Source organism: Loxodonta africana, chromosome 7, assembly GCF_030014295.1.
Source record: "Loxodonta africana isolate mLoxAfr1 chromosome 7, mLoxAfr1.hap2, whole genome shotgun sequence".
Classification (NCBI taxonomy): Eukaryota; Metazoa; Chordata; class Mammalia; order Proboscidea; family Elephantidae; genus Loxodonta; species Loxodonta africana.
This window is the reverse complement of record NC_087348.1, coordinates 64,342,138-64,351,878: the sequence shown is the minus strand read 5'-3', so window position 1 is coordinate 64,351,878 and position 9,741 is coordinate 64,342,138.

Here is a 9,741-nt window from a genome sequence, read left to right as displayed (position 1 = left end):
CCAACCATCACAACAGCTTTACCAAAAAAACCAAATCACTTGCCTTCAAGTTGATTTTGACTTATGGCAACCCCATGTGTTGCTAAGTAGAGATAAACTCATAAGATTTTCAAGGTTGTGACCTTTTGGAAGCAGATCACCAGGTCTTTCTTCCAAGGTGCCCTGGGTGGGTTGAACCACCAACCTTTTAATTATTAGTTGAGTGCTTAGCTGTTTGTACCATCCAGGAACTTCCACAACAGCTTTAGAGATTTGCTTTAAAGCTTTGTTAGGAAGGGTCCAGAACAATCTTTATTTTAGGTTTAATTTAGCCCCATTGCAAAACTGATACTCTTTTTGAACACTCGACCCAATCTCCTGAGTTAAATGAGGAAACACGAAGTATTCCTGGACCTGTAGAGCTTCAGGAATTATTTAGCCTACTGCTCTCTGTTGGATTTTTATTCAGTCTCATACATATGCAGTCAGACAAAGATTCCAGGGTTTCCCTCTCCAAACCTCTGGAGTGTTCTTTGAAGTTCCCTCTTCTCTGGTACTCTGTCCCATAAATTCTAGTCATCTTAGGCTCCCCACATATTAATCTGTCTTCTCAATAAACTGGGACAATAGTAGAGCTCACTTCTTTATTTCCCTTCTCTCTGCATTCACAGTGCTGAACAGCCTGTAGTCTAATGTCTGAAACCAGTTGTTTCATATATTTTGTCCAGTTTTCTAGTTATTTATGACAGAAGGACAATCCCTGTAGCATTTAGTCATTTTGTGGGTGGAAGCAGACATTGAATATGACAAATTTTAAATTTTAAATATCTGTTTAATTTCAGTGGTGGGTACATGAATGTTTATTAGAGTACTGGCTTATAGAGCTTTTCAGCAGTAAAACCACAGTCATTATATCTGCAGATTTTTTTACTACCTTACTTTCAATAACTGTCATTTATTCTGTTGTCATTTCCTTGATTGTGTCACCATCAATAACTGCATCATCTTCAAAACCTTAACTTCAAGATCATACTCTCAGATATTTCCAACTTATTTCTTCAAATGTCCCAACTTCAACAATTCTTTGATCCCATCAGTACCTCCAGTGTCTTTAGCTTACGTAAAACATTACGCAGTGAAAATTTTTCTACTCATTCCAAACACAAAGACACTCAGTTTTCCCCCTGAAGGAATTTTAGTGCCATGGTTATCCTTCCAAAGATTGTTAATGCAAATAGAAACACAAATAAACATATACATTTACTCCTTATTTTTAACAATTGTAGCATACTGTTTGCATTGCTTTCACCTTTCCAACTTAATTTATCTTGTGGGTCTTTTAAAACAATTTTCAAATTATTTTTTACAGGTGCATGCTATTCCATTGCATTGAGGTACTGTCAGGGATTGAATTGTGCCCCTTAAAAAATATGTGCATCCAACAGAGAACTCCTGAGGGAGCAGGAGAACAGTGGGATGCAGACCCCAAATTCTCATAAAAAGACCAGACTTAATGGTCTGACTGAGACTAGAGGGATCCCAGCGGTCATGGTCCCCAAACCTTCTGTTGGCCCAGGACAGGAACCATTCCCCAAGACAACTCATCAGACATGGAAGGGACTGGACAATGGGTTGGAGAGAGATGCTGATGAAGAGTGAGCTACTTGTATCAGGTGGACGCTTGAGACCGTGTTGGCATCTCCTGTCTAGAGGGGAGATGGGAGGGTAGAGAGGGTTAGAAACTGGCAAAACCGTCACGAAAGGAGGGACTGGGAGGAGGGAGCGGGTTGACTCATTGGGGGAGAGTAAATGGGAGTATGTAGTAAGGTGTATATAAGCTTATATGTGACAGACTGACTTGATTTGTAAACTTTCACTTAAGGCACAATAAAAATTATTTTAAAAAATGTGCATCAATTTGGCTAGGCCATGATTCCCAGTATTGTGTGTTTGTCCACCATTTTGTCATCTGATGTGATTTTCCTCTGTGTTGTAAATCCTAGCTCTATGATGTTAATGAGGTGGGATAGGTGGCAGGTATGTTAATGAGGCAGGACTCAATCTACAAGATTGGATTGTGTCTTGAGGCAATCTCTTTTGAGATATAAAAGAGAGAAAGGAGCAAAGAGATAGGAGAATCATATACCACTAGGAAAGCAGTGCTGGGAGCAGAGCGCTTCCTTTGGACTTGAGGTTCCTGCATGGAGAAGCTCTTAGTCCAGGGGAAAATTGATGAGAAGGACCTTTCTTCAGAGCTGACATAAAGGGAAAGCCTTCCTCTGGAGCCGAAGCCCTGAATTTGGACTTCTAGCCTAATAGGCTGTGAGAAAATAAATTTCTCTTTTTTAAAGCTACCCACTTGTGGTACTTCTATTATAGCAGCACTAGATAACCAAGACAGGTACTGTGGTGGTTAATGCTATGTGTCAGTTTGGCTAGGCTATGATTCTCTGTAGCCTGGCAGACACTATGGAAACCCTGGTGTCAAAGTAGTTAAGCGCTAGGCTGCTAACCAAAAGGTCGACAGTTCAAATCCACCAGGCACTCCTTGGAAACTGTATAGGGCAGTTATACTCTGTCCGATAGGGTGGCTATGAGTTGGAATCGATTTGCTGGCAACGGGTGTACGGGTATGTAATCATCTTCCATTTTGTGAGCAGCCAATCAGTTGAAAGGGGAGTTTCCTTGGGGGTTTGGTTAGTATATAAATGGATGTTCTGGCAAAGCTTGTTCTCATTCGATCCTGCAGTCTTCTCTTTGCTTGACCTCCAGTTCCTGGAATGTGGGAAGCCTTCAGCTTGCTGCCTGCCCTGCAGATTTTGGATTCACTGGCCCCTACAACCCCGTGATCCAGCAGCTTGCCACCTTACCTGCAGATTTTGAGTTCATTGGCCCCTGCAACCTCATGAACCAGGAGAAGCCTTCAGCCTGCTGCCTCACCACAGATTTGGAACTTGCCAGCCCCTCACAATTGTGTGAGTCATTTCCTCAAAATTACATGAGCCATTTCCTTGAAGTAAATTTCTACATATACCTATGTATGTTTCACTGGTTTTGTGCCTCTAAGGAACCCAGAGTAAGACAGGCACTATAATTTATCCAGTTCATTATTAATTACTACTTAAGCTGTTACCAATATTTTGTCATTACAAAGGTGGAATTAAAAGTCTAGTACATATATTACTTCTACATGTGTAAACATACCTGTAGGCTAATATCTTATATACGGAAATTTTTATATATTTTGATAATTGTCTTCAATAGGGTTCATATCAATCTTTGGTCTCACCAGAAGTGTATTAGAATTCCCCTTCCCTTTATCTTCTCCAGCAGTGTCCAGGCATGGACTAGTAATGTGAAATTTGCCTCCAAAAATGGAGGGTGCTAAGAGACTGAAGAAAGAGGTGGGCAACTGCCCGGTGGCAGCAAAGAGGTTTATTAGGGAGACTTACATACAAGATGAGTCCTGGGTGGCAGCAGGACCAAAGCAAGTCTCCACACCCCACACTGGAAGGACAGAGGTTTTATAGTGGTTGTGGACAATAGTGGCTACATGCCAGGGGCTTACATAAGAAGGTAAACTGTAGTGAAGTGGCAGACTGTGTGAGGTTGCTCATGTTCAGCCTCACAAATCTTATTTCCCCTTCAGTCCACCCCCTGAGGCTGGCTTTTACAATCTGATATGTCCCCCTCTTATGCTGTAGTATGAGAGACCCCATTCTCCTCCTGCTGGGAACAGATATTTAAAATTCTCTCTTAAATCTACTCCTTAGCATTTCAACCCTACTGTTGTTTTGAAATAAGTTTTGATAAAGTTGGCTATGACTCCACATTGCAAATAAAAAATCAATTTTCAGTCTTCCTCTTTCTCAGCCATTCAGCAGCATCTCATACTATTGATCACTCCTTCTATCTACAAACACTTTTTCAGTTGGGCTTCTGGGACACCACATTTTAGTTTCCCCTTTTCTCACCAGTTTCTCTATTTCATTCCGCATATACTGTATTGCCTTCTTCCTCCAGAACTCTCGATGTTGAAGGCCCTGATGTGAGTCTTCAGACCTCACATCTCTCATCCACAAAAGTTCCCTGGATGATCTTATCCAGTCTCACTATCCTCTACTGTGAAGCTCCAAAAGGGCATGGCGCTGTTTGTTGTTGTTCATCATAATACTGCTATTGCCAAAAATAATTCCAGTGAAGTATTTGTTGAATAAATGAATGAATACATTTTGCTCAAGTTAATTAATTTACCAATTAGTTAAATTAAAAAAAATGATGAGTAGCTCAATTAGGTTGCGAAAGTTGGCTCCTGAAGGAAATACCTAGGAAATAAGACTGAATAAGTTTCCTGGCACTAGACAAGCTAAAAAATCTATCAGTAACAAGAGTAGCGAGTTGGAGGAAGTATATGCTAAAATCCTTATCTTTTATAAGAAGAGTCAGTAGATCCTGTGTGATATTGAAAAATTGTGAGCTTAACATGTGAATTTGTTATTTAAGTTTATAAAAGTAACTACTGAAAACTTAAGAATGGAAACTATAAACAGTGATTTCCTTTAAGGAATGGATAGCAGAAGCTTTTACCTTTTATTTTATGCATTCCCGTGTCATTAAAAACATGTATGTGTGTTACTTCTCTGATTAAAAAAAAAAAAATCCTCCTCCTCTTAAAAAAGATGAGGTGGGGCCAGACCATGGATGGCTCTGAATGTCAAAAGGGTCATACTACAGCACATTGTTACCCAGGCTCACAGATGGCTGTGAAAGGCTCCAGAACAGTGATTCTTTACAGGAAGGGGCATTGGATGGGTATGGATGGGCAGAGACCGAGATATGTGAATGGATTCAGCAGATGTTGAGAAACATCTTGTGAAGTTTCAAGTATCCAGTGAATACAGACCTCTGAGTAGCCAGTGGTACCCTGAACAGAAAGTTAAAGGGTGTATCCAGCGTTTTGATAAGCCTTCTTCGGGCAGCGGGTTACACTCTAGCTACCTGCAAGACATCTCCTAAGAGGGCAAAGAGCCAACCTCTGGGCTTTGCAATCCCAGAGGAGTTCTTCCCCTTCAGCATGGCTTGTTCATCACTGGTGAAGAGAAGAATGAAGGAAAGGTAAGGATTTGCTCAAGGATTATTTAACTTTCAAAGCCAGTGGTAGTTTTTCCAATTAGTCCACATCTTCATGGCTCCACCTTGTGGTGGGGATGGGCCGGGAGTGGGTGTACCCTTAGGAAGAGGCAGGAGACACAAAGCTTCCTTTTGACAGCTTTGGTGGCTGGCCACCTCACTATGGGAGACCTGAATGAGGTTAGTTAGAACCTTTCTCTCTTTTGGTTCACCTTTTCACATTGCTTCGTTCCCTCCCAATTATCAAATCTGTCAAATGGGTACAAAAATGGATACTATTTACCATGGTGATTACAGAGCAGGGGCTTAGCTATTATTTGTGGTTACAGGGGCATCAGAGAATTCCTGAGCATGAGTACAACACTTCCAGACGTGGGGACTGAATGCACACCGTGGAATGCAAGTGCACAGGCCTTAGAGTTCTTTCCTGTAAGAAATGATCCTGGCCTTCTGATCCTGGACTTCTGACTTTTATCATTGCCCTGGGTGGGCTGGTGGAGAACGCCATCATCCTGTGGCTCCTGGGCTTCCGCCTGCGAAGGAATGCCTTCTCTGTCCACATCCTCAGCCTGGCCTGGGCAGATGCTCTCTCCCTATTCTGCATGATAATGCATTCAGTTCTTTATGGTGTCTGTAGCTTTCCTGATAAAAGTGACTCTACCCTCAGGTTTATGACCATTGTGAAATTCTTTCTCTTCATGGCAGGCATGAGCATTGTCAGCACCACAAGCACTGAGCACTGCCTCTCCATCCTGTACCCCATCTGGTACTGCTGCTGCCGCCCAAAACACACATCTACAGTCATATGTGCCCTGCTCTGGGCTCTGAACCTCCTGCTGAATGTCATTGACAGGTTGTGCTGTGGTTTATGGATTATGGGAGGCAACATTGAACTGTGTTGGATGTTTGACTTCATCACCGTGGCATGGCTGATCTTCCTGCTTGAGTTTCCCTGTGGACCCAGCCGGCCAGGCTCTATGTGGTCATCCTGCTTGCATTCCTGATTTTCCTCCTCGGCATGCTGCCCCTCGGCTTCTACTGTTCCTTGTTACACTGAGAAGTGGTCAGTAAGAAAGACAGGATGCTTTACCTTAAAGGAGTATGGGATCTTCTGTCCTGTGTGAATAGCAGTGCTAACCCTGTTATTTACTTCTTTGTTGGCTCCTTTAGGCAGCAACTTTGGTCTCGACAGTCCCTCAAGTTGATTCTCCAAAGGGCTCTGGGGGAAGAGCCAGAGACTGAGGAGGGTAGAGGTGGCCTTCCCCTGGAAACCAAGGAGATATATGAAGTCAAGGTGAAAAATCCTTAGGAGAGGTAATACTTCAGAGAGATGTGAGTTTGAGATCTTGCTTTGCAAATTACTAACTTTAGTATCTTGGTTCACTTTCTTATTCTCTTGGAGTTTTAATTTCCATATTTATAAAGTTGGATGATTGATATTAGTTTGTAAGTCATAGGGTTCATGTGATGATCAAATAAGATAACACTTGATATGTAGCAGTGATAAATAGTAATGTTAAAGTAATGATAAAGTGATGATCAAGATGACAATGATGATGATAACGAGATCAATAATGACCTTAATGATGATAGTAATGTTAGCATGAAGGCAGGGAGAATTTCCTGAAGGCAGCCCTGCATCCCAGTTTGTGGGTGGTCCTTTCCTGAAGATTTACCATAGCTTCAGCCACTTCCTTAGAGGAATGCAGGGGTGTCGATTACCATCTGGCTCAATTTAAGGCAATTCATTTACTCATTAATACAGTGAAGAATACCGGATATACCATGGACTGCCAAAAGAACGAACAAACCTGTCTTGGAAGAAGTACAACCAGAATGCTCCTTAGAAGCAAGGATGGTGAGACTGCGTCTTGCATACTTTGGATATGCTGTCAGGAGGGATCAGTCCCTGGAGAAGGACATCATGCTTGGTAAAGTACAGGGTCAGCAGAAAAGAGGAAGACCCTCAAAGAGGTGGATTGGCACAGTGGCTGCAACAATGAGTTCAAGCATAATAACGATTTTAAGGATGACGCAGAACCAGGCAGTGTTTTGTACTGTTGTGCATAGGGTTGCTATGAGTTGGAACTGACTCCATGGCACCTAACAACAACAACAACAGGTGTTCAGTCTAATATCTGCAATTCCAAAATCCACAAAGTTCCAAAACTCAGCAGTTTCAAACCTAATTTGTTGGCAAAATTTGAGTTGAAAATGGTTTTAGGCTGTTTCTAGTGTGAATACTACTAGTTTGCTGCAGAAATATCAATGTGCTTGATTATGGGATGCAGCCTCAGACTCCCTAGGGGTGTAACATTATATACAGTAGAGCCACATCTTTATTACCTCTCTAAAATCTGAGAAATTATGAATTCTGATATATACCTGGTGGCTAATCAAGGTATTGTGGGTTCCAGTAAGGGACTGTGAACCTGTATTTACAAAATGGTAGAAGTTAGCCCTGCCAGGAATCTGAGGGACTGGGTAGTTCCCTGGGTGGAGGAACAGAAACCATAGGGGTGAAGCATCTTGGATGCTGGTGATGCTCATTGTTATCCTTTGGTTGATGGTCAATCTGTACACATCAGTAATGTTGTGAGGACTGTTGTGGCCGTGGCTTTTGGGCAGTTTCAAAGTCTGTCTCTCTGGACAGCATGGTTGAAACAGATGACTATTGCTCTGCAGTGGTGATTGTGTTGACGAGAATTTACAGTGAGGGCAGCATTTTGGGCTGTTCTGCCCTCTGCCCCTGGAGCCCCCCAGAGTGCTGCTAAGGACTAGAAAGGGTCCTCCTGTGGGACAAGCACAGTGATTCTTCACAAATATGTGCTGCGATGCTGAATCACAGATTTTCTAGAATAGGGAGCTGAGAGAACAAATCTATGAATTGCACACAAGACACAGTTTAAGGGTTATGAAAATGACTCTGATCATTTTCAATTGTTAGAGACCCAGGGGTCTCAGGCACGTGGGTGGACAGGCCACATAGTTTAGTGTGACCCCACTTTAACGAACATAAATGCACTATGGTAACTCTGATAACTAGAGAAAACAGTGTTGTCTTGGTCATCTAGTGCTGCTATAACAGAACTACCACAGGTGAATGGCTTTAACAAAGAGAAATTTATTCTCTCACCGTCCAGTAGGCTAGAAGTCAGAATTCAGGGCACTGGCTCCAGGGGAAGGCTTTCTCTCTCTCTCTGGGCTCTTGAGGAAGGTCCTTGTCATCAGTCTTCTCTTGGTCTGGGAGCATCTCAGTGCAGGAACCTCAGGTCCAAAGGACGCCCTCTGCTCCCAGCACTGCTTTCTTGGTGGTATGAGGTCACCGTATCTTTCTGCTCGCTTCTCTCTTTAGTATCTCAAAAGAGATTGGCTTAAGACACTATCTAATCTTGTAGACCTCGTCAATATAATTGCTGCTAATCCATCTCATTACATCATAGTGATAGGATTTACAACACATAGGGAAATCACATCAGATAACAAAATAGTAGACAATCATACAATACTGGGAACCATGACCTAGCCAAGTTGGCAGATATTTTTGGGGTACACTATTCAATCCATGACAAATGTCTAATCAACTTATGGGGCCAGGCTCCTTCTTATTTTTCATCCTCATTGATAACTGTTGTTGTTAGCTGCCATGAGTGTACCCCTCGACTCAGGATGACCCTATGCACAACAGGATTGTCTTGCTGTGAGCAATAGGGTTTTCTTTGGATGATTTTTGGGAGCAGATCACCAGGCCTTTCCTCCTAGTTTCTCTTAGTCTGGAAACTCCACCGAAACCTGTTCAGCATCATAGCAACACACAAGCCTCCACTGACAGACAGTGGCGGCTATGTTTGAGGTATACTGGCCAGGGATCGAACCTGCCACTGAACCACCAATGCCTTCTCATTGATCACGGTTGTGTTTGCTATTATTGTTAGTTGCTGTCTAGTTGATTAACTCATGGTGATCACATGTGTGTAGAGTAGAAGTGCTCCATAGGGTTTCAAGGTTGTAACCTTTTGGAAGCAGTGGTTAAGAGTTATGACAGCTAACCAAAATGTTGGCAGTTCGAATCCATCATCCACTCCTTGGAAACCACATGGGCAGTTCTATTGTGTTTGATTTTTGTGGTGTACGTATATGTCTATATATATATTTATATGTTACACCTGTGCTATTGTTATGTGTTTTTCAGTATGGCTGAGTTTAGTCATTGTAAAGGACAACTTTTATCCTTAGAGTATGCTTTGTCTGTATTTTTCTTAAGGATTCCTGGTGGCACAATGATTGAGCACTCAGCTGCTAACTGAAAGGTCAGCAGTTCAAATCTACCAGCAGTTTCTCAGGAGAAATGACCTGGCAATCTGCTCCCATAAAGATGATAGCCTAGAAAATCCTATACGGAAGTTCTACTCTGTCCTATAGGGTCAGTATGAATTAGAATCAACTGGACAGTATCTAAGAACAACATATTTTTCTTAACAAGTTTACAGAACTATAATTACCTACACTAAACACATTTATTTTAATGTACAATGTACATTCAAGATGAGTTTTGATAAGTGTATACACCCATGTAGCCAATGCATAAACATCAATATCCTGGGCATTAGTGAGCTGAAATGGACTGGTATT